Source organism: Anabrus simplex, chromosome 1 (assembly GCF_040414725.1).
Source record: "Anabrus simplex isolate iqAnaSimp1 chromosome 1, ASM4041472v1, whole genome shotgun sequence".
In the NCBI taxonomy this organism is placed as follows: domain Eukaryota; kingdom Metazoa; phylum Arthropoda; class Insecta; order Orthoptera; family Tettigoniidae; genus Anabrus; species Anabrus simplex.
In genome coordinates this window covers 1605976038-1606002062 of record NC_090265.1, presented here as the reverse complement: position 1 = coordinate 1606002062, position 26025 = coordinate 1605976038, and the positions used below count along the sequence as shown (strand labels likewise).

The 26025-nt window shown below is 41.9% G+C and overlaps 1 non-coding gene across 1 annotated transcript; it reads left to right on the top strand.

The window, feature by feature from the left end:
- Positions 1–1343: 1343 nt before the first annotated feature.
- Positions 1344–1415, top strand: TRNAA-UGC (transfer RNA alanine (anticodon UGC)). Its single transcript has one exon. It is a non-coding gene; the product is annotated as a tRNA-Ala (tRNA).
- Positions 1416–26025: the final 24610 nt, after the last annotated feature.

Sequence of the window (26025 nt, the reverse complement as noted above, 5' to 3'; positions counted from 1 at the left end):
TGAGGCAAATTAGGAAATCTCCACTTTCACAACACCCGGCAAACAATAGATCATCAATCTGTTGGCTGTCATATCCGCGTCAAGAAACGTACTGTATGTCATTGTTATGCTCACATAATTATGGTACTTGGACTGGGCGTAAGTCATTACGTGATTTTTCGCAAATAATATATTTACCGGAGCCTCCGTGGCTCAGGTGGCAGCGCGCCGGCCTCTCACCGCTGGGTTCCGTGGTTCAAATTCCGGTCACTCCATGTGAGATTTGTGCTGGACAAAGCGGAGGCTGACAGGTTTTTCTCCGGATGGTCCGGTTTTCATTCCAGCAACACTCTCCAATATCATTTCATTTCATCTGTCATTCATTAATCATTGCCCCGGAGGAGTGACAGGCTTCGGCAGCTGGCACAATTCCTATCCCCGCCGCTAGATGGGGGCTTCATTCATCCCATTCCTGACCCGGTCGAATGACTGGAAACAGGCTGTGGATTTTCACTTCATTTCAATATATTTTCCGGTCCTTGTTTTGAAATAAAGGATTATTGTGAGAATGTTTGAGAACTTTCATTCCGTTCTGCAGTTTAGCTGTGATCGTTCAAAAGACAGACAGATAGATAGATAGATAGATAGATAGACAGACAGGCAGACAGACAGACAGGACTCTTCACCTGCTGCTAACCAACGGAATCACTTTAATGGATCTTCTTTCTACTTCCTTTATTGATCAACTAGCTGATGTACCCGTGCTTCGCTACGGAATTCTATACTGAATACAGAATTCTAGGTTAAGTAGTATACACGTTGTAAGATTGTATTAAATTGCATAGCTCATTAACGTTGCCCAGAAACGCGATGGGGAAGTCACCATACATCTTTTCTTATGTGAAGACTGGGTTAGGGAATTTACAGCGTAATGGCAGGCCTTCTTGTCCACTATCAGTCACAATCAAGTTGGGGATTTTTCATTGCCTACTGCTAGTCAGAATCAAGTTGGGTAGTTTTATTACAATGGCAGACACTCACTCTCCACTTGCCTTTTTTACATCCTCAGAAAGATTGACTTTGTGGTTTTCCCAACTGAAGTCAACATAGGTCATTACAATGACGTCAATAGGAATGTCGCGATTATAAGCAATGTTATCATATGAAATAGTCGATCAAATGAAAAACCGCACATTTTCTCACTTTTAACAAATAGTACTACGCAGCCGATCTAACAGTCCAAAGTTCCAAAGCTGGAATGACCAGGCTGCAGACAGCCGCGAACAATCCTCTGTTATTATTCCTGTAAATGTGCACACTGCTCATTCCAAACAGTGCCACAGAGTAGGGATCGAACGAGGCGCGGGGATGTAGCTCAGTGGTAGAGCGTTCGCTTTGCATGTAAAAGGCCCCGGTTTCGAACCTCGGCATCTCCAAAAATTTGGTCGACTCCACGAACAAATATATTTTTTTAAAAATGAATCGAATAGCTGGAATATATGATGAACCAGTGTGTTGCGTACCAGTAATATCAGAAAATGTATGACCAGAGGAATTACATACTAAAGAAGAGAGTAATCTAACTCCCCAGCTATTTACCGGCAATATTCAGGCAGGCTGTTATACTCGGTACGCAGCAGTAATCCCATATATAGGAGATGAGTGGCAGCAGAAGACACAAAGCACATCACAACAAGCAGTGGTCAATGTAATGATATTGTTGATCAATTTTTGAGCTTTCTATAGTTTAGGCCTTCACATTTTGTGTTCTTCCTACTCTGTGATATTAGGGCATCTAAGGCGGGTACTCACTAGGAGGCTGCAACATGCAACGCAACGGTTGCTGCAACCTTGTATTATGTGTACGTTTGTCAAACCACACCAGTAGTTCCGCAGCGTTCGTTGTGACACATGCAACAATGTCGTCCAGTATACTCTTCATAAGTGCTGTGTATATTTTGCTGCAATACCTAACCGAGGACTACAAACATCCCCGTCGTTGGTGGCAAGGTGACTTTTACAAAGGTAAAGCTAATTCCAATTTGCTTCTAGATTTGAAATCACAAGAAATAAGTGGATATTTTAAGAATTTCACTCGTATATCATCATCATCATCATTATCTGTTTACCCTCCAGGCTCGGTTTTTCCCTCGGACTTAGCGAGGGATCCCACCTCTACCGCCTCAAGGGCAGTGCCCTGGAGCTTCAGACTCTTGGTCGGGGGATACAACTGGGGAGTATGACCAGTACCTCGCCCAGGTGGCCTCACCTGTTATGCTGAACAGGGGCCTTGTGGAGGGATGGGAAGATTGGAAGGGATAGGCAAGGAAGAGGGAAGGAAGCGGCCGTGGCCTTAAGTTAGGTACCATCCCGGCTTTCGCCTGGAGGAGAAGTGGGAAACCACGGAAAACCACTTCCAGGATGGCTGAGGTGGGAATCGAACCCACATCTACTCAGTTGACCTCCCGAGGCTGAGTGGACCCCGTTCCAGCCCTCGTACCACTTTTCAAATTTCGTGGCACAGCCGGGAATCGAACCCGGGCCTCCGGGGGTGGCAGCTTACCACTACACAACAGAGGCGGACTCACTCGTATATCACCGACCGATTTCGAGTATTTATTAAATATGGTTGAACCGAAAATAAAAACAAGGGCATGAAATTTAGAAAAGCTATATCTGTTTAAGATAAATTGGCAGTTACTTAGAGATGTTTAGCCACCGGTGTCAGCTTCACCAGCTTGCAGTATCTCTTACTGATCTCTACACATGGATCGCTGATGGCAGCTCTCCGCTACAGAAGAAAGTACGCCAAGTTGAGCGCGCGCGGTCCGCCATGTTGGTGTACCCATCCTAGAGCTCTCCTTATGGGGAAGCAATGATAATATAATCAATTTTAGGTCGCAATTAATGGCGCATTGGAATAATTAAAAATAAAGGGACATGTTCACTCAAAGCATAAGGACATTGGGAACACCGACACGTCATTCCGAGGTCAGTAAATCTCCGGGATAGCAATAAAAATGAGTGTATAATAACGGCCGTCAAATATTAACTTAGGTTTCTGGAAACATTACTGTAAATTTTATACATGTATGCCACGAAATTATGCATTCTTAAGCGGAGGTATGACTGATTTTTTCGTATTTTGAGCCAAAACTCGGGTTTTCTTTTAATTCATACAAAAATAGCCCTATTCTTCATTTTTCAGGAAATGTTTTTATTTTAGTCATTCCGGCTTGTTTAAAGCTTGTAGAAGCCATTTAATATGAGCCCGCAGGACATTTAAAAGCCCAGAACCACACCCACTTCTCCTGTAACGTCATAATGATAGTTTACTGTGTGTTTTTCGCTGGATATTCAAGTATTTCGCGGCGTATTTGCCATAGAAGTACACTTCGGCATGCTGACAGTCACTTGTTTACTACGTAATCAATACAATTACGTTATGTTAGGAAATGTTGTAATTTGAACTGACGGAGAGAATGTTGTACCTCTTACAAATAGTACTCAATTTATATCTGCCACACATGAATACTTTGATAGTTTAAATATATTATGTATTTGTATTATTTACATTTAGGAACTCGTATTTGTGTTAATCGTAGTAGTACAAACATGGCTTCCTTGTTTGTATATCTGCCACACATGAATACTTTGATAGTTTAAATATATTATGTATTTGTATTATTTACATTTAGGAACTCGTATTTGTGTTAATCGTAGTAGTACAAACATGGCTTCCTTGTTTGTATATCTGCCACACATGAATACTTTGATTGTTTAAATATATTATGTATTTGTATTACTTACATTTAGGAACTCGTATTTGTGTTAATCGTAGTAGTACAAGCATGGCTTCCTTGTTTGTTTATATTTTACTAACATGCAGAAGTAACATGTGGTTTCAATTCAGCGAGTGAAATATCTAAACTTGTGATTTTTCATTGATGTATTTCATCTTAATTCCTTTGTAAATGTGTGGGGGCATTGCAATGAAACAGCACAGAACACCCGTGGAACTACAATCAGGAGACCTGGCGTCACTGAACTAAACATAAACAAAGCAAGCAAACAAAGCAAGTGGTCTACTGCACCGTGCGCTCGTTGCCATCTTACTACGCCAGTCATCTTCTATTCGGCTTACTGCTGCCCAAGCTACCAGCCATCCATGTATAGAGATCAGTGGTATCTCTTCATAACATCCAAGCAAGTCATACGTATTTTTTTCTATTTGCTTTACGTCGCACCGGCATAGATAGGTCTTATGGCGACGATGGAGTGGGAAAGGGCTAGGACTGGGAAGGAAGTGGCCGTGACCTTAATTGAGGTACAGCCCCAGCATTTGCCTGGTGTGAAAATGGGAAACCACGGAAAAACATCTTCATGGCTAGCCCTTTCCTATCCCATCGTCGCCCTAAGACCTGCCTGTGTCGGAGTGACGTAAAGCAACTTGCAAATAAAAAATATAATGGACTAAGCAACAAAAGTCTAAATTCATCTAAATGAATGAATTCTTCTTAAAACAATAATCACCATTCACCACCAATCTTGTTATTGTCGGTACGGTAAAACTGAATAAGACATACATTGTCTATAACTTTTGTAATGTACTACTCTTAGATAAGAAATTACATTTTAGACACCTAGCCCTAAACTACCATTTCAACCAGGGCGAATCAAATTATTTATAACCTAGACTGTAAATCCTTATTCCCCGACTTTACGACGTACATACCGATGTTCATTAAATTCTGTTTACCCATTTTCTCTTGGCTCGGCGTTGATATGGACTTAGCAACAAAAATGCAAAATAATGAATATCTCTTTTATCATAGCCGGTAGGGTAAGAATGTATAGGACACAAGTGATCGGAAATTAAATTTTATATAACTTTAGTTATTTAGTCCTTACCTATAGGACCACTAATAACGTAAATATTTGATATTTAAATGTTATCCATTGCCCTAAACTACCATTTCACTCAGCGTGAATAAAATTATTTATGGCTTAGATTGTAGTGACTTATTCCCCGACTTTACATACCGATTTTCATTCAATTGCATTTCGTGAACACGACCGATACAGAAATAACCTTCTTTTTAAATTCTGGGCAATGTATTATATATATATAATGCATATTTACATCTTTAATATCTCGAAAATTTCCATCAACACATCCTCGGGGTTTGATTGTAAAAAAAAAATCTTGGACTTCGTGACTAACTGGTTAGGATATTTTCCTCTCGTCCAAGGGATCGCGGTTACTATCCCCGACCTCGTCAGGGTTTTAACCTTCAATGGTTAATTCCTCTGGCTTGCGGACCGGGTATTTGTACCGTTTCCAATATTATATTTCATTCTAGGTAGAGTCCTATCCTCACAGGTCGCCCATGGGAGTCAACTCGACAGACCTGCACCAGTCGTACTCCATTGTATTGAAAACCTACAACCTGTTTTCCAGTCATTGACCGGGTCAGGGATGGAATGAATGAAGCAGATATAGGCTATTAGTACGAGTGGACCGAGCTCGATAGCTGCAGTCGCTTAAGTGCGGGCAGTATCCAGTAATCGGGAGATCGTGGGTTCGAGCCCCACTGTCGGCAGCCCTGAAGATGGTTTTCCGTGGTTTTCCATTTTCACACCAGGCAAATGCCGGGGCTGTACCTTAATTAAGGCCACGGACGCTTCCTTCCAATTCCTAGGCCTTTCCTATCCCATCGTCGCCGTAAGACATATCTGTGTCGGTGCGACGTAAAGCAAATAGCAACAACAACAACAACAGTACGATGGGGTCGCCACTCCCAAGGTGATTATTAATGACTGATAGATGCTATGAAATGAGAATGGAGAGTGTTGCTGGAATGAAAGATGACAGGGAAAACCGGAGTACCCAGACAAAAAATCTGTCCCGCTTCCGCTTTTTCCAGCACAGATATCACATGGCGTGACCGGGATTTGAACCACGGTATCCAGCGGTGAGAGGCCGTCGCGCTGGCGTTTGAGCCACGGAGGCTACCCACTCCATTGTATTATGTTGCATAAATCAATGTGGACTTCCACGAAATAACAACTTGGCCACAATTAAGTTATAGACGTAAACTTACAGTCCGCCTCTGTGGTGTAGTGGTTAGCGTGATTAGCTGCCACCCCAGGAGGCCCGGGTTCGATTCCCGGCTCTGCCACGAAATTTGAAAAGTGGTACGAGGGCTGGAACGGGGTCCACTCTGCCTCGGGAGGTCAACTGAGTAGAGGTGGGTTCGATTCCCACCTCAGCCATCCTCGAAGTGGTTTTCCGTGGTTTCCCCACTTCTCCTCCATGCGAATGCTGGGATGGTACCTAACTTAAGGCCACGGCCGCTTCCTTCCCTCTTCCTTCCCTATCCCTTCCAATCTTCCCATCCCTCCACAAGGCCCCTGTTCAGCATAGCAGGTGAGGCCGCCTGGGCGAGGTACTGGTCATACTCCCCAGTTGTATCCCCCGACCAAGAGTCTGAAGCTCCAGGACACTGCCCTTGAGGCGGTAGAGGTGGGATCCCTCGCTAAGTCCGAGGGAAAAACCGAACCTGGAGGGTAAACAGATGATGATGATGATGATGATGATGATGATGATGATGACGTAAACTTACAACACATTTTATTGTTTCATGACCTTTTTACGTATTGATTACTGTATATATAAGTTAGCAAAACGTAATATTTTTAAATCACAAATACAAGGCATTCTTCGTCTTCGTCTTCTTCTTCTTCTACTACTACTTCTTCTTCTTCTTCTCCTCCTGCATTATCCGGTCCGTGTGCTGGCGAGCATCAGGGCTATTGCAGTTTTGTTCACAGACCTTCGGAATAGCTCGACAGATGACAGTACAAACCATTGACGGAAGTTTTTCATCCAGGAGATCCGACGGCGGCCAGGGCATCTTTTCGCGAATATCTTGCCTTGCATGATGAGTTGAAGTATTCGATATTTCCTCTCATTGCACATGATGTGTCCAAAATATTGTAATTTCCGTTTCTTCACGATTTTCATCTCTTTATTTTGGCCGAGCCACTGCAGGATTACGATCCATCCAAGACATTCTAAGCAGCCTTCTATAGACCCACATGTCCCACCGTCATTAAAGGGCTAGGAGTGGGAAGGAAGCGACCGCAGTCTTACTTAACATTACATAATATGAAAATGGGAAACCACGGAAAACCATCTTCAGAGCTGCCGACAGTGTGGTTCGAATCCACTGTATCCCGAATGGTAAACGCTTACCATGTAGCCATCTTGCTTAGGCTTGCTGTCTTATGTTTCTTCTGGCAGCCGCTAGCTCACCTCAGCATGAAAATTAGCGTCACTCAGCATGTCTCAACACTATACTGGCACGGTAAAGAGGGGAGATACATTTCGATGGCTAGTCAAGATACATTAACCAAATTTCATCTCACGTGATCTTCCCACAAGCTTCTTCAACACCCCAGCTGTACAATACCGCCAGTCGTTCTGTTTTATTGTTTTATTTCCGTTGTATTTTATCCCCCAAACAGAGCGATGTAAGTAAAGGCAATAAGACCGGACTATTGTTGGAGGATGGCTCGGTTATATCAACCATATGCTTGCGTAACTCTACGGAGCACCCCACTAGCCTAAAGGATACGGAGAAACCACACAGTAATCTAATCTGAATTGTTGGTCACGGCTGGGAGTATTTCCATTGTACTTTGCATATGAAGCACGCCATCATTAGCATGCCCCGCTATATATTAGTGTTGAAAGGATTTGTTACTGCTATCATTAGAGTTTCTAATTACGGAACTATCTGACTCTTCAGCTGTGAAAGCAACGTTCCTTCAAGAAAAAAAGATCTGTCCTCCTCAGCTACATTTTGAGACCCACTGTCCGAGCTGAATACGAATATATATTTTTGGAGACAAAGAGTCCTTACTCTCAGATTGTTTTTATTTTTGACACTCGAGTTCAGGAGTTAGTTACGAATGAGTCAACAGGCTTATTTCAAAATGAGTTGTACCAATATTTCCCTTGTTTAATTCTGCATTAGAGCGTATAAGACAAATTCTTTTTAAAGTTCAATATTTTTTTATTTTTTTTTACTTGTGGTTGTAGTAAATATTGTCCGGGATTTGGTTTCTTCTCCAGGAACTGCTCACACAAAAATATATATACATGGAAAACTACTTGTCTGATGGTAATGAAATTTTTATAATGAATAATAAATAATGAATAATTTTTATAATGAAATGTTTATTCGTAGTGTAATTCCCAAGTTGCAATTTTTTCAACCATCCCAAAAAGAGTTAATCATTTTCCTAAAGCAACATTTTCTAAGCCCAGGATAAGCGTACAACAGGAAACTTGGGCTTGTTTTGAGGCACTCGGTCGTGCCTGTCAGATACTACAACAATTGAAACCGTACAGTGTGACACTGGGTTTATAAAGAGCAATATTGGTGGGAAGTTGTATGTGCGATGGACCGTGCGATTAACAGCAGACAGCGTGGAGAAATCGGGTACCGGGTTGCCGCGCACACCAGTCCCGGGCAGTTGTGAAATAGAATGCCCTGACGTTGGTTTGTCCGCATGTTACTTTCAGTCTGTCTGTGTTCTGCCTCTTAGCCACATCATTTCAAGATGCCTCCGAGACTAACGTTGTCAGAGGGCGAATTTGCAATGGTTTTGTGTGATGTTTGATTCCTTCTGGCAGATTGTCTTGGATTATCGCTGTCGACAGTGAAGAGAGAGTAGAAGCTGCTTCAAAGGAGAATTATAGAAATATACCATCCAGCTCAAGAAAGAAGCAGTGTTGAGACCAGGACGTTCGAAAATCCAACTCGACTTTACTTTGGCCACAATACGAAGAAATATACGCGATTTTTACATGAATGAGGCATTCCCCACTATTAAAAGCCTCCGCCTGAAACTATTGGAACACATGGGGGATTTTACTGATATGTCAATTTCTACGCTTTTGAAACTCTGGAAAAATGTAAAAGAAAATGGAGAACTATCAATGGAAGAAGGACTGTCTGAAAATATCACTCATTTCGAGCCAGTCATAATTAACATGAATGACAGCAGTTCCAATTCGTGCGAACATAATGATTTTTCAGACGAAAAATATTGACAGAATTAAATATTGTAAAGATATTTCAATAATCCTTGTAAAAACTGTACAGTATGACATTTCTAAATTAGGAATCCAATCATTTTTAAACCTGCAATTGAACACCCAAAGTCCTTATGAGAAAAGGTGATGGGAAGTGGAAATTGTACGAGGAAATAACATAAAATGTTGAAAGTAAACAAAAAAAACTGTGTTCGATGCGCGCTTTGTTTACTACTGAACGCGGCAACGCTGTACCCGATTTCACCACCCCGCCTGCTGTTAATCGCACGGTCCATCCCGCACACACAACCTCCCACCAATATTACTCTTCATAAATTCAGCATCACTCTTTACGGCTGCAGTAGTTGTGGTTTCTGATAACCACGACTGAGTGCTTCAAAACAAATCCAAGTTTCTTGCTCTACGCTTATCCTTGGCTGAGAAAAAGTTACTGTAGGAAAATGATGAAAACTTTCTGTGGGATAGTTGAAAAAAATTATAACTTGAGTATTACACTACGAATCCATGTGGCCACAACATATAGAAGTTTCATTACCATCAGGGAAGTACCCGTGTATATATTTTTAAGTGAGCGGTTCCTAGAGCAGAAGCCGAAAACCCGGACAATATTTAATAAACCATAAATAAAAAATAATTAATGAACTTCGAAAACAATTTTGTCTTATACGCCCTAATGCAGAATTAACAAGGAAAATATTGGTATAACTAATTTTGCAATCGGTTCGTTATGAATTAAAGCCTGAACTCGAGTATTCATAATAAAAAATCCTACAATAGTGTCGACTTTCTTAAGAAAAGAAAATCCACAGCCATTTCCAGTCATTCGACCGGATCAGGAATGGAATTAACGAAGCCCCCATTTAGAGGCGAGGATAGCAATTGTGTCGGTTGCCGAAGCCTGTCGCACTCCTCTGGGGCATTGATTAATGATATTGGAGAGTGTTGCTGGAATGAAAGATGACCAGGAAAACCGGAGCACCCGGAGATAAACCTCTCCTACCTGCGCTTTGTCCAGCATAAATCGCACATTGAGTGACCAAGATTTGAACCACGGAACCCAGCGGTGAGAGGCCAGCGCACTGCCGCCGGAGCCACGGAGTCTCCGTCGACTTTTTAAAATCTTTGATCATTAAAGCTCCTTTTCCTCTGTGTGTGAACTGATTAAGTGTATAGATAATTGTAAATCAAAATATCAAATAGTTAATAAATAAATGGCACGAAGAAAACAAGTTTCTGAAAGAGAAGGACATAAATATTAAAGGATATAAATTACAATCTTACGATATGGTGGAAAGAGTAAAAGTGAAGTAATCATCTTCAGATCCAATGTAATTATTTCTAACATTATTAATGACTCTTCAATTCATTATAACTATTACTGTGTGTTTAGGACTGAACTTAATGTTGTGTTGGTTCATTAAGAGTTGTACTTCCAGATCTGCTTTCACCATTCCAGCTCTGATTAAAGGTGATTCAAGGACAAACTTATATGAATGTGAAGATGTACCTTAGGTCACTAACCTCCCTATAAACAAAAGCCCTGCCGCCGAGGTCCTCCAATAAGCATGTGGCAGAGCGAAATGATTAGCTCCGGAGACGAGATGAATGGAAGGAGCACCAGTCGTGATGTGACCTTCCGTAATATATCAAGTAGTATTGGGTACGATATATTTTTTTTATCAAGGGAGTGAGTCAAGACTTTTGTGTGTGAGCACGCCGTGGTAAGACATCACGTCTTAAACTCGAGTATATACTGTATTCCGTGTCTGCTTTCCCCTATAAAATTCTGTGTCAAAATCTACAAATGGATTTAGAGTTTAATTTCTCTTGAAGTGAAGTAATGTACGTTCTGGTATATTCCTGTAAATTGCCCGGCGCCTTTACTACAATTCTGAAATATGTCAGTACCTCTCCCTAAACAGGATAATATGACGAGATGGGTGGTTACGGGCTAGGAGACAGTAGGAATCGTGAGCGCCACTATTAATTCATTATGGGTAGCTCGAATGAACCCGTAAAACGAGTACAGATGCAAAAACACGTACCTTGCAACAGAAGGTATATTCACACACACACACATACAGTACACACACCAGGAGCAGGTATCGTATAGACTGTGAATTGCACGCTGTACATCCAGCCTCGTAATAGCTCACATGGCAAGGGCGCGGTGGGGTATGTGGTAGTAGGCATTTCGCAAAGTTTCGAATCCCACGCAAGCAATTTTTTATCCACCAACTGCCTTTGATATGGGAAGGTTGCATATTTGATACCTTCCACGGACTGATATCTTTATTTGGCCCTGTAAAAGGCATGGAGCTGGGTTGGACGAGGATGAGGAGGTGGTGGTCTGTGGCTAGGACACAGGCAACCAGTTAGCTACGTCGTACATGTTCCAAATTGGAGCTAAAACAATATGCAATGGCAGGTAGGTATGTATGTAACTCCGCGAACTCCCTTCCTTCGAGGCATGTCACAACACTAGACAAAGCTCATTCACTGCCTCGTGATGAATTCCAGCGACGAATATGTGGATATGATACTCAACTATGGAGGAGATAGACGGAATGGATTCCAGGCATAACGCCTGTATGAAGGACGCTATCTGTATGGACGACAACCGACAGGCGTCACATTTCGGAGTGTGGAAAAACGTCGTCGGGCCACTGCGCCCCTGGGAAGTACACGGCCTGTTCAAGATCCTCCCGTGAAGTCTGCTCACAATGAAGAGGTTGTGTTGGACGCTGTCCAGCATAGTTCTCACACTGACGCCGGGGCATTGTACAGGAGACGAACATCAGCCGGGCATCTGTTATGCGGATAATGCATACCCAGCGCTTTCGCCCATACCATATACACGTACACCAGGAGCTCCGTGGTCATGATTTCGAAGCCCGGGTGGCATTCTGTCCATGGACCTTACAGCCTGTGGACACTGATCCTGTCTTTTTTAGCGAACGTCTTCTTCACGGACGTAGTGCGGTTCCACAGCTATAGAACCGCTAATCGCCATGCATTACTGGAGTGTGGATAATCCCCATTGGGTACGACAGGCAGCTTTTCAGGTACAGAGCGGCGTGAACGTATGGTGTGGCATCGTGCGTGATCATCTTAATATTTCTCATTTCTATGGGGGACCTCTGACGGGAAAACTCCTATCTGCGGTTTATCCAAGATGAACTACCACCGTTCTTGGAACATATGCCACTTCTTGACCACTGCAAGATGTGGTTTTAACAGGACGGAGATCCACCGCACGGTGTGGTGGTCGCCCGGAACCATCTCCATGCGACGTATCGTAATAAATGGATGGGAAGAGGAGGACCTCTTCTATGGCCCACCAGATCGCCTGACTTTACGCCCCTGATTTTTTTTTCTGTGGGGCCATATAAAACAGCTGATGTATGCACAGAAGCCGGCCAATCCCGGTCACCTTAGACAGCCCATAACAGAGGCATGCAGATCCGCTACGCCGGAGATGTTGCAACTTGCGATACGCTCCTTACAATATCGCGCGTACCTCTGTATCGAGCAGGTGCTGCGCTAAACGACGTAGGTAACTGAAATCCTATCACATGTTTCCTAACCTCTTCCAACCCAGCACAATGCCATATGCCACCACACCAACTGCCCTTTTCAGGGCCAAAGAAACAAATCAGACCGTGGAAACTATGAAGTATGCAAACTTACCACATTCCAGGCAGCTGGCTATAAAAAAAATACTTGCGTGGGATTCAAACCTCCTAACCCTCAAGCACTTTTCAGTTTCAGATCACTGGGCGAGTTGGCCGTGCGGTTAGGGGAGTGCGGCTGTGAGCTTGCATTCGGGAGATAATGGGTTCGAATCCCACTGTCGGGAGCCCTGAAGATGGTTTTCTGTGGTTTCCTATTTTCACATCAGGCAAATGCTGGGGCTGTATCTTAATTGAGGCGACGGTCGCTTCCTTCCAACTCCTAGCCTTTCCTATCCCATCGTCGCCATAACATCTATCTGTGTCGGTGCGACGTAAAGCAAAATAGCAACAAAACATTTTCATAATTAGGAATTTTATTATTAAAATGGAAGATTGCTTTGTTTTATTACCTTAGTACAGCCATCTTGATGTATGCCTACTACGAAGTGCTGTGGCGTTACAAGTGCGGTGCTATGTGCACCTTCTCAGCTATCACTCGCCGCATGTAATTCTTATACTACTGATACGAATTTTTATCACTGTGTGGCAAACGATGATGCAATAATAGGGTTATAGATATATAAAATGGAAGAATATAAAAATTACTTACATGCAAATAATGTATGCACTCAAAGTATACTGTAGAGTATAAAATATGTTGGAATTAGATCACCGTATCTGAAATGTGTGATGATCACTTGCCGAATTACTGTATCAGAAATACCATTATTTTACGCTTGTTCGAGCACACGGAGTTGTTATTACTTTTTAATAATTATTACCAAAAATATTTTCCAAAATGTAATGAATCTTAGACAAAACAGTCATTAACTACACTTGCATACTCTTTAAACAAAAATCAGTAATTCCTTCAGTTTCAATATTTAAAGATTTATAAAAACTGACTGACTGACTCATCATCGCCGAGCCAAAACTACTGGACTTAAAGAAGGTGAATTTATATTACAGTGAAGGTGCTCACTAAGGGAGGATTTTTGGATATCCCGTCGCTAAGAGAGTGAAAAGGGGGGTGAAATGAAATGGTGTATGGCTCTTTTAGTGCCGGGAGTGTCCGAGGACATGTTCGGCTCGCCAGGTGCAGGTCTTTCGATTTGACTCCCGTAGGCGACCTGCGCATCGTGATGAGGATGAAATGATGATGAAGACAACACATACACCCAGCCCCCGTGCCATTGGAATTAACCAATTAAGGTTAAAAATCCCCGACCCGGCCGGGAATCGAACCCGGGACCCTCTGAACTGAAGGCCAGTACGCTGACCGTTCATCCAACGAGTCGGACTACAAAGGGGGGTGAATTGTTTAAAAGAGTACATCTATATCTCAAAGAGCAATTTACAGACGTGAAAATTGGAATTTGGGATCTCCTTTAAAAATAAACAAACATGTTTATTATGTTTTCGGGATGTCCATTTAACGGGCGGAAGAAAGGCGGTAAAGAAGTGAAGAAGGAGTTGAATTCTTTGATAGTGGGTTTACGTCGCACCGACGTCTTATGGCGACGATGGGGTAGCAATTGTCTAGAATGGGGAAGGAAGCGGCCGTGGCCTTAATTAGGGTACAGCCTGGTGTGAAAATGGGAAACCATGGAAAACCATCTTCAGGGCTGCCGACAGTGGGATTCGAATCCACTATCACCCTAACCGCATGACCAACTCGCCCGGTGAGTTGAATTATTTTTATGGGGATATTTATATCTCAAAACTTAACAAGTTGCAAGACGTGAAAATTAGTATTCCCAAGCTCCCTTCAAAATAAAGAAACACGTTTTTTTTTTGTTTTCGGAAAATACACTTGAGAGGGTGAAAGGAAGTGACGAAGCCGGTGAATTTTTAAAATCTGCAGTATATTCCCATATTAAAAAATCAGCTTCTTTTTCAGACTTTGTTAACCCCCTCAAGTGGATTTCCCGAGAAAAAATACATGTGAATAAGAATATTTTGTTTCCTAAAAACCCACTTAAGGGGTGAAAAAGGGAAGAAAAGGGGGAGGGATTATATTCATGGAGGTACTTATATCTTAAAAATTGGAGTTGCTATACTGTAGACGTGTAAATTGGTATTTGGAATAGCCTTTAAAAATAACGACTCCTTTTTTTTTTGTTTTCTGAAAATCCACTTAATTAAGGGATGAAAAGGTGAAAAAGGTTGAATTTTTGATGAGGATACATGTACAGTATATCTCAAAAGCTGAAGATGTTAAAGACGTGAAAATTGGTATTTTGAACGTCATTTACATCAAAATACACGTACGAGGGTTGGAACTTAAATAGTGGCAACACTGCTGTGGAGACGCTATGCAACACGTTGGTTACATACCTACCTTACCTCAGAGCAAATGGACTCGCCCTTCCCACATCACCTGCGTGCACACAAGTGAGAGAAACGCAGTCACGTGTGAGCTAGCGGTCTAACCTAACGTTGTCACTGAGTTTTCCAAATAGGAACAACGGAGTTGGATCAAGATTGAATGTCGTACAGCACGACAGTGTCATCAAGGTCTTCAAGAGGCTTGATGGGAATCTACATTACCGTACAGAACAGTGGCACGTTGGGTAAAAGCCTCAACGATGGTCGACGAACTGTGGCGAACATTCATCGGGCAGGTCGTCCTACGAGTGAAGAAGAAGTGCATGCTCTTGCCGCGTTACTGGACAGTAATGGAAACCAGACGATTCGTGAGCATTCGCTTCAGAACTGTTGCAGAGATTCGACAGGCAATAGACCGCTCCATTCGCAGCATCAACAGAACAGGCTCTGCTAAAGGTATGCTACGACTTCCACATCGCTCGCAACGGGTTAAACACAACGCTGATGACTACACTAAAGGACAGTAAAGGTTGCTAACATGTAACTCTTTTGTATCTGTTGTAAATAAATAGTTGCCACTATTTAAGTTCCAACCTTCGTATATTTTAAGTTCGGAAAATCCATTTAAGGGGTGAAGAAAAGTGAGAAATGAGTGGAATAATTTATATGAGGATACTTATACCTCAAAAACTGTAGACGTTACAGACGTGAAAATTTGTTTTTGGAATCTCCTTTAAAAATAAAGAAAGGCGTGTATTTTGTTTTCGGAAAATCCACTTAACGGCGCTGAAAAGGAGTGAAAAAGGAGTTTTATTCTTCATATGAGGATATTTACGTCTAAAAACTGAATATGTTACAGACGTGGAAATAGGTATCTGGAACGCCATTTAAAAATAACGAAACGCGTATTTCTTTGTTTTCTATTTGAGAGGACTCTGTTTCTCACATGGGCAGTTATATATCGCATGTTTCAGAGTTAGCTCTGCCAGTAGCCTGGTGATCTCAGCTCCAGAAGGCAATACCACACACGTGGTTTACAAAGAGATACTGGAGTTAATGAAAATTTTTCGGTGAGTTTTTATACTTTAGGAATTTTCAGACAATGTCTTGGTGCAGTACTGAGCAACGATTACTTTTATCAAATTACGAAATCCGCGCGAACGAAGCCGCGGGTAACTGCTAATTCACCATATTTTGTTAAGAGTAGCCTGCACTACACTAATACATACTATAATAATTAAAATAATCATAACTAACTACTGAATGTTAAACCCTGTTAGACCGAGCAAGTGACCGCGTGATTCGTGTCACGTTGCTATTATCTTGCATTCGGGAGATAGTGGGTTCGAAATCCACTGCTGGCGTCCCTGAAAAATGTTTTCCGTAGTTTCCCATTTTCACACCAGGCAAATGCTGGCTGGGGCTGTACGTGAATTAAGGCCACGGTCGCTTCCTTCCCACTCCTAGCCCTTTCCTATCCCATCGTCGCTATAAGATCTACCTGTGTGGGTGCGGAGTAATCAAATTGCAAAGAAACTTAACTGTATTTACTGTATTCAGTGGGTTCAGGAAACCTAGCAATGCTTGCTTTGTTAACATCAAGCTGCTCAAACTAAAATAATGTAGTAGTAAAAATATGTTTCTACAGAAAACCAAGTTTTACGGATACGTTTGCATATTATTATTTCTTGAAAACACCTTTAATAATTAAAGTAAGAAGGCTTTCACGGCTGGTGTCAATATAATAAAAATCTTCCGGGCTATTATGCCGTAGTCCACTCCTCTCGCTTCTCCCAGACGTTTCGACTACTACTGCGTCGCCAGCGGGATACAGGAGAGCGTATCTACACGACCCCACAGATGATGACTATCGCAGCAGTAGTCGAAACGTCTGGGAGAAGCGAGAGGAGTCGACCATGGCATAATAGCCCAGAAGATTTTTATTATACCTTTAATAATTTTCAAATTTCAACAACACACAATCAAACTATAATGTATACAAGACTCATGCCTCCATGTAGATGCACCAAATGGCATAATCCCTGTGGTACTGTCAACAGGAGGAGGCTGGAACTAATCTATCGAGTTGGCCCATAGTCCACTAGACAACTAATAATTTAGTAGCCTATGATAGGCCATGTCCTAGCTATAATGATCAACATCACTCACCAGATTCAAAACTACTTCCTTTTAGCGCTATCTGTTGCTACACTTCCGAAATACTTCCAAAGCATACTAACCTTCTATTGTCACTTGAACTTTCTATATAAAGCCTAAATATCTTAACACAATTTTACAAATAATAAATTTATTTCTTTGATGCAGAATTAAAGCTTTCAAATATGTGCGATAAAATTATACCACTTGAATGTATTAACAGAAAGAAAGCTTAAACATCATTTGAATCATCCGCTATGATGTAAATATTACGATTTGTTAAATTCTTACGTGCACCACTACTTTTTAACCTAGAATCGAAGTTTTGTTATAGACATCATTCACAGGAGTATATGTTTTGTTAATCCACGTGAAATCAATGATTTTCAATAAGTATTGTGTCTTGTGGCTGACAGTTTCGTCGTTAAGGAAAAATAATATGATAGTCCATAGGTCGCTCAACATATCATACAACGGGGATGGGATTCGTAGTTATGTTTGGTTAATGGTTACGACTGAAACGATTGTCAAAAAATAATCCTTAGCGATAAAGGTTAAAAATAAAGACTTGTACAAGTGAGGTCCGGTATTGAAGGTATCTAATGTCAGCTATTGTGCGGAAGTACCGTACCTGTAACGACTGCAAGACAGACATAAGTAGACGAAGGCACGCTTCAAAATTATTTCATATAGCGTAAAACATCAGTCTGTTGTACAATCTACTAGACTACTGTGAAAACCTAGTTTTCACTACCAAGTAATTAAAATCAAAATCCAGACTTTACTATCAAAAGATTCTGTTCTCCAGGAAAATTACCGTCATCCAGTGATCAATAACGGCCGGTCTTTCAGCTGGCAATTCTTCAGAGCAGCAGGAAAACTTCAGAACAAATTGTCTGTCGTTCATCAGGGTCTTGTGTTTAAGCCTGGTGGCCAGTCTTCACCTGAGTTTGACCCAAGTCCTCATCCGTGATTCTGACCCATTTTTACTTCATATTCATCATTTCCACTCTTTCCCCAAGTCCATTTACCTTACATAGACAATTTGTTCTTCCAAGAATACTTCCTCAGGTTGCCGTTACAGCTGACGTGGTATGTAGCCCGAACAGGACAATTTATTCACATATCATTCCAGCATCATAGCAGACTTTTTCTAGTCATGAAACTACTCCTCATTCCAGCTCTAGAAGAAGGTCTGAGTTCGATTATGATAGGAGTTACCATTATTGGATCCTATTTCACCTAACAGTAACTTTTAAATCATTCCCCTAGCCCATCCTCGTCCAGGATATCACGCCCGCCTTTCCAATTTTACTGCCCTATTAAAAAAGCAAAGCCATCCCGTACAGGCCACGAAGGCCCTTGGAGGGGTGGAAGGAAAATGCTACCAAAATCCGTAATCCCGGCACTTCACGGAATAGTGGTTAGCTCTACGTCACGAGCAGATTTAGCAACACCGCCTCGCAAAAACCCATTTGAATTCACCCGCTGATAAAATGGAAACAGTGCGTGATATCGATATTTTTTTCAAATTATTTATCAGTATGACCAACTTTCTAACGCTCATATGCCCGATTCACGTTGTTTACGACCACCCTGTATAGGGATTGTGGTACAAGGGGCAAATGATTATACAAGGTGTGTCTGAAAAGTACGGTGAATGGAGCGATATCGCAATGGCAGCGTGTAGTAACACTGCGTTCATGCGCGTGTGAATAGAGAGACATCTCGAGAAGCACCACGTAGCGTTGAACGGAGCTGAAGCAGGTTAGTCTACTGCAGCCAGTCGAACGTACTGACTGTGGAGACTCGTGTCACAATGCAATGGAACAACTCATAAACATAAAGTTTTGTTACAACTTGGGAACGAAACGGCGACGGAGACGCATGCGATGTTGCTTCAAGCGTACGGAACAGAAGCCGTAAGTAGAGAGTGTTTTTACAATGGGTTCAGATGCTTTCGAGATGGATGAAAAACTCTTGATGATGCGCCACGTCTGTTATACTTACGGTTTCGGCTCCGCCTCCGTCGCCCTTTTTCCAAATTTTTAAACAAAACTTGGTGTTTGCGCGTTGCTCCGTTGAACTATGACATGAGTCTTCACACGCACTACGTTCGACTAGCCGCAGTAGACCAACCTGCTTCAGCTCCACGTGATCAAAACTACGTGGCGCTTCTCGAGATATCTCTATATTCACATGCGCTTACATGAAATGTTACCACCCGTTGCCATTGCGATATCGGTCTCTTCACCGTACTATTTGGACTCACCTTGTATTTACACCGAGACTCGACGTATCAAAATGTTCAGATCAGTATCTGAGAGTCACAGTGTGCCGAAACTACTACTCGTATAGTTCTTGCCATTAACTCGTTAACGACCGGCACGCTTATGAAGTCTAGTTAGCTGACTGTGTTAACATTCATTGACCCTGGGGATGCCAAGATTTCCCCAGCTCGAGGCACAGCGTTGTCAACTCTTCGTTTTAAATACTTAGCCTCTGAGAGCGAGCAGCGAGACTGGAGAGAACTGCGAGCAGCTGTGCAACACTGGAGACCTGATAACCAAGCCGGCTTCAGGACCGGCACACTTTTGAAGTACTCCACGTGGGCCGTCACTGTCAAACCGAGCATACTATCGGCAGGACGAATAGAATACCTAGTGTAATCACTCCGCTCTCTAGACATTGTCGTTGGTGGCCCAGCCGGAGTGTGGCGCTGCAGTCGAAACAAACCAGCTGGAAGAACACGTGCACCAAATTGTCGACGAAGGTAATAGTGTGCGTGCGTGAAGTCATGACAGCAATTTTAACACCTATCGAGGGAATTTGTTTGTTTTGATATTTTGGTATTAATAACTGTGCAGTGCTTCGTGTGTGCAATCAACTAATTTTCTGTTATTTCGAGAAAAATGTCGCACTGTTTCGTTCCTGGTTGTAAATCGGGTTACGGAAGGGAGCCTAGTAGTAGACGATTTTTTATACTACCAAAAGAAAATAGTCTGTAAAATGGACGAGAGTTATTCTGCGGAGAGATAAGCAACTGTCAGCCAAAAGCAGAATATTTGACCTAAATTTTTGGCAGATTAACGTATAAAGACGGACTGTTTCATTGTGAACGGTAAAAACGTTGAACTTCCTCGTGTAAGGTGGAAATTAAAACCAGGAGCGGTGCCTCATATTTTTCCAAATTTACAGAAATACCTAGCCAATGAGGTAAAATCGCTAAAGGCACCCAACAGGAAAAGGAATGAAGACAGTATCAAGAGGATAAGGAACAAGAATCTCAGTGTGAGTGAAGCAGTACTGGTAACAGTGAGCCGTAAAGTTCAAGGTCAGTCTAGTTATAGTAAAATACACAGTCCAAAAGCCAATAGTGTCTCTCAAAAGGCGACTAAAGAACGCAACTCGTTATTTAAGGCGAGCTAAATGTATCTTTCCTCAGTCAAAGCTAGGATTAATTTCCTACAGAGGCAGGTTAAGAACACGGAATGTTTAATGTTTTATGTGCTTTGTTTAAAAAGTCTTTCTTTTCTTTCAAGTCTGGAAAGCGCAATATTGCTTTCGCTTTTCGCTTATCTCGTGTGTTCTCTTGTTAAAGTCTAAAGATATGTCTTCGTGGGGACTGAGAGTCTAAGAATATTATTTAGACAAAAACTCTTTGACAGTATTATTCATAAATCTTAACAATTTGGGTGTTGTATTTGATTATTTGAGTAACCCCCACTAAATCAGCTGACCGTGTAGCATTGGTGATCGGCTCCACTAGCGCCGCTCTGCGGGAGCGCGCTTGAACTGTGTGAGTGATCTCACTAGGTATTCTATTCGTCATGCTATTGGCCAAGAGCCATCTGCTATTAGTCACAACAGGGACTGGTGTAGACAGTCACTCATAAATCTGGTTACTGTTGGGAGGTGTTACTGCCTAACGTTTGAGTCGCAGGTCGTTAACGGTGAAATTGAGAGAACTATACACGGCTCAGTATAGAGAGAAGGAACCCGGGATAATATTTCGAGGTAAGCTAGGTGAAGGCAGATCGATTCATTACCAACGCCCATTTTCTGTAGAAATAGATAGTTCATGGCGTGGCAGCCGTTGTGTGAACATGTGCACGACCGTACAATTAATGTAAAATCCAATGAGTCGCTGTCCGAGGATGAAATGAAACATGGCGGCCATCTAGGAATTTTTGGACGTTACGTACCACATGGTGTCACAACTTCTCTAGGTCATAAAATATCTCTGAGGGAATTTGAAATCCGAGGTAGGTTGTCGAAGGTACATAAATCAGGTTGCAGAGATTTGATGGTAGAACGAGTTCTAGTTTAAGGTAAGTACAGGAATTAGGCAACGCGGAAACATTGCATTCTTATGTTATTCATGTACGTGGATGATTTACCGAAAGCTATAAATAGGCAGAGTGGGTATGAGCAAGTTGAAAATGCAGTAAATGGTTTGGCTTGTGCGAATGACTCTATCTTAATAGCAGACCGTGTTCAAAGTTCGAAATCTATCATCATAGAATGAATTTTCTTACAATTTTGCTTTGAATTGTACCGACAATGATAGGTTTTATGGTGACGATGGGATAGGAAAGGATTAGTAGGAAGGAAGTTTACGTCCCCACTGTCGGCAGCCCTGGAGATGGATTTCCGTGGTTTCCTCTCTTCATACCAGACTGTACGTTAATCAAGGCCACGGTCTCTGCCTTCCCACTCCTAAAACTTTTCTATCCCATCGTCCCCATAGGACATATCTGTGTCGATATTTAGTAAATCAAAATTTTAAGGGGGAGCTGTAAGTGTTTCAGTTTACCCCTGTTTCGGTAACGCTGTCGATGTAGGGTGCCTATGGATGCATATTTTAACACGTCAAGACCTAAGCGTATTTTGTAGGACGTAAACCCAATTACCAAGTATTTCTGATTTATATTATCCGTAGATAGCGGTATAGTAAATGAAATGGACTGAGGCGTGACAATGGGAACATGCAGTTGCACTTAGCGGTGATTTCTGAGAATGAAGTGAGTTCACAGACATCCGTATATCGTTCTATTTTCAAACCAGCTTTGTTGTGCGAGAGTGATGACTGGATTGACACGGGATATTTCATTCATATGCGCAAGGTAACAGACATGAATCCAGACTAGTGCAAAAGTATAGGAACAACGACAGAGTATTCGGAATGAACTGATAAGGATCAAGTTGTGTACCTGAAGCTGCTCTGGTCATAGGGTTCCTGTCACACAATTTGTTCGATTTTAGAAAGTAAGAGAAGCAAGGAAAGTCCGATGAGACTATGGTTAAAACCTGTTTTCGGTGATTCGGGTAGGTAGGTACTGTATAATTGAAGAAGCGGAATAGACCCTAACGCCAGATGCAAAGGGAGAGTTGTAGTGGCGCTTATTTCTTTCAGAGAGGTATGGCACCCTATAATGTTGATGGAAATGAAAATCCACAGACTGTTTCCAGTCATTGGACCGGATCAAGAATGGAATGAATGAAGCCCCATTCTAGCGGCGAGGATGGGAATTGTGCCGGCTGACGAAGCCTGTCGCACTCCTTTGGGGCAATAAGTAATTAATGAAATGAAATGATATTGGAGAGTGTTGCTGGAATGAAAGATGACAGAGAAAACCGGAGTACCCGGAGAAAAACTGTCCCGCCTCCGCTTTGTCCAGCACAAATCTCACATGGAGTGACCGGGATTTGAATCACGGAACGCAGCGCTGAGAGGCCGGCGCGCTGCCGCCTGAGGCACGGAGGCTCTATAATGATGATATTTTCTGTACATTTATTGGGAATAATTTATTTTACGTAATCTATTTCATGCATTTCTTTCAATCTGGATATCCATCCATTACATTTCGTTGGGCGGATTAAAGGTTGATTCAGACCGATTTCACCTTCAAGACTTAATGCATGTAATTTCTTGCCTCTGCCATTGTTTTCCCCAGTTACCATACAAAGATAGTCGTTATCTGTTTCTGCAGGAAATAAACAATTTACTTTATCTTATGAAGTGGGAGATATGAACTTATTTATTTGTATACTCCCCGTAGATGCTGGCAAATTCTGTTATTTTAATCTGCATTTTTCTAGACTCACACCCCATAGAACAGTTTCATTATTCAGAAAATCATAAGTGCTTTATTACATATAAAAGGAACTGCATATTATTTCCAGTTCCAATGTGTGCGTTAAAATCTATTTCACGAGATGCAGCTGAGCGATTCTAATGTACAGGGCGCCCTCTCTGAACAGAAATTATACCACGATTTTACAACAATTAGCTAAGTCATTATTCAAGTCTACGAAGGCAAATGGAGTCTCTATTGCCAGTCATTTTGTTTCGTACCTGATTATTATTATTATTATTATTATTATTATTATTATTATTATTATTATTATTATTATTATTATTATTACAACCCACCTGAACGTCGTCTAAAATCTAGGAAGAACGTCTTCACTAGATCCCAGGTGCTTCAAGGATCTCAAGGAATTACTCGCATGAAGTTATGGAAGGAGAATCTGAACGATCCAGAAATATATTTATTTATTTATTTATTTATTTATTTATTTATTATTTATTTATTTATTTATTTATTTATTTATTTATTTATTTATTTATTTATTTATTTATTTATTTATTTATTCATTTATTTATTTATTTATTGCACACTACAGGACTTAGTGTCCCAATTACAGTAGCAACTACGATAGATAAGCAACAATTGATATAAAATATGAAAGTATTTTTCTAAAGACTAAAGAACCTTATGTTAATGCGGCGGAACAACACACGACAAAGTAAAATGATAAAATAAATGAAGCAATACATTATATTGCATAATATTATAGAATTTCACCTTACAATTTCCCCTATTTTTAGGACTTCATACGATTGCACGATGAAGTTCAGGCAGCTCTGGAAAAAATTAGCGCCTGGAGGAGAGTTTCTACAGGAGAATATTATTTACTGTCTCATAAGCAGCCGACAGGTCTATGGTATTTTGCAGGACTGAATGTTTATCACCTCAGTCAAGCAGTTCCGGATTTCAATTCCGAAATTTTTGTATGTATTGGACTCTAAAGTTATATTGTTCAAGCCAGCTGTTTTCCATGCTCGCTTCTTTACAATGCAAATTCTAATTCAGCCTGAGCAAAGTCCTGATGGTATAAACTGGTTTATTATTTGGTGGGAAATTTGGTCTGACTTTAAATTTGAACCTATATTGATTTAAGAAGAGTCACTATTGAGACGTCTTAATAGTCTCCAACCCTCCTGACTGCTCTTACCCATACTGCATTGTGTCATCAGCTTCACCCACAGCTCCCTCTTCATTTCGCTGAACCGAGCTCGATAGCTCCAGTCGCTTAAGTGCGGGCAGTATCCAGTATTCGGGAGATAGTAGGTTCAAACCCCACTGTCGGCAGCCCTGAAAATGGTTTTCCGTGGTTTCCCATTTTCACACCAAGCAAATGCTGGGGCTGTACCTTAATTAAGGCCACGCCGCTTCCTTCCCACTCCTAGCCCTTTGCTTCCTATCGTCGCCATAAGACCTATCTGTGTCGGTGCGACGTAAAGCAACTAGCAGAAGAAAAAAAAATCATCTCGCTGATCGACACGAGGACTCAATGAACCGACTCAATGTGCTGCCTGCGACGTTTCCTCACTCAATAGATTTTTCTAATAGAACCGGTAATACCTACTCGCCTAATAAGATAGGTACCGAGCTCGATAGCTGCAGTCGCTTAAGTGCGGCCAGTATCCAGTATTCGGGAGATAGTAGGTTCGAACCCCACTGTCGGCAGCCCTGAAAATGGTTTTCCGTGGTTTCCCATTTTCACACCAGGCAAATGCTGGGGCTGTACCTTAATTAAGGCCACGGCTGCTTCTTTCCAAATCCTAGCCCTTTCCCGTCCCATTGTCCCCATAAGACTTGTCTGTGTCGGTGCGACGTAAAGCAACTAGCAAAAAAATAAGAAGAAGAAAGGGTTACGAGGCTATATGAAAATCCACAGCCTTTCATTCGATCGGGTCAGGGATGGAATGAATGAAGGTCCCATCTAGCGGCCAGGATAGGAATTGTACCGGCTGCTGAAGACTGTAGCTCTCCTCTGGGGACAATGATTAATGACTGACAGATGAAATGAAATGGTATTGGAGAGAGAATGATGGCAGTGAAATCCAGAGTACCGGGAGGAAAACCCATCCCGCTTCCGCTTCCAAGTGAAGTGACCGGGATTTGAAAAAGCCCAGCTGTGAGAGTCCGGGCGCACAGCCGCCTGAGCCACGGAGGCTCTCCGAGGTTATATTGAACCCGAGTGACTTAGGCCTAAAGTCAATCATGATTTGATTTATGAAGGGAAATAGTACATTTATTGAAATACAGAAGTGTAGTTGAAAATATTTCATCTATGTAGTGTTGAAATATGAGCTAAGGAACACGGCAGACTGGAGCCTGACGGATTAGCTCGACACAACAGAATTTAGCTGCTTCACAGCAGAACAGCCCATTAGTTGGCGACCAGGAAAAGTACAAGTCCACAAATAAGTCTTCGTCAGAAAGAGAAGGGGGTAGTTTGAGACAAAGGAAGCTTGCAACATGAGTAGTGCGCTGGGATATTTTGGGCGGACGGAAATTTCCGCGACGTCACGGAAAAGTACAATGGTTGCGAGGACATTCGCTAGCCTAGGTTCGGGCAGGTGGAAACTTAAATCACGTGACCACTTGCAGGCCAATTGCTAAAAGT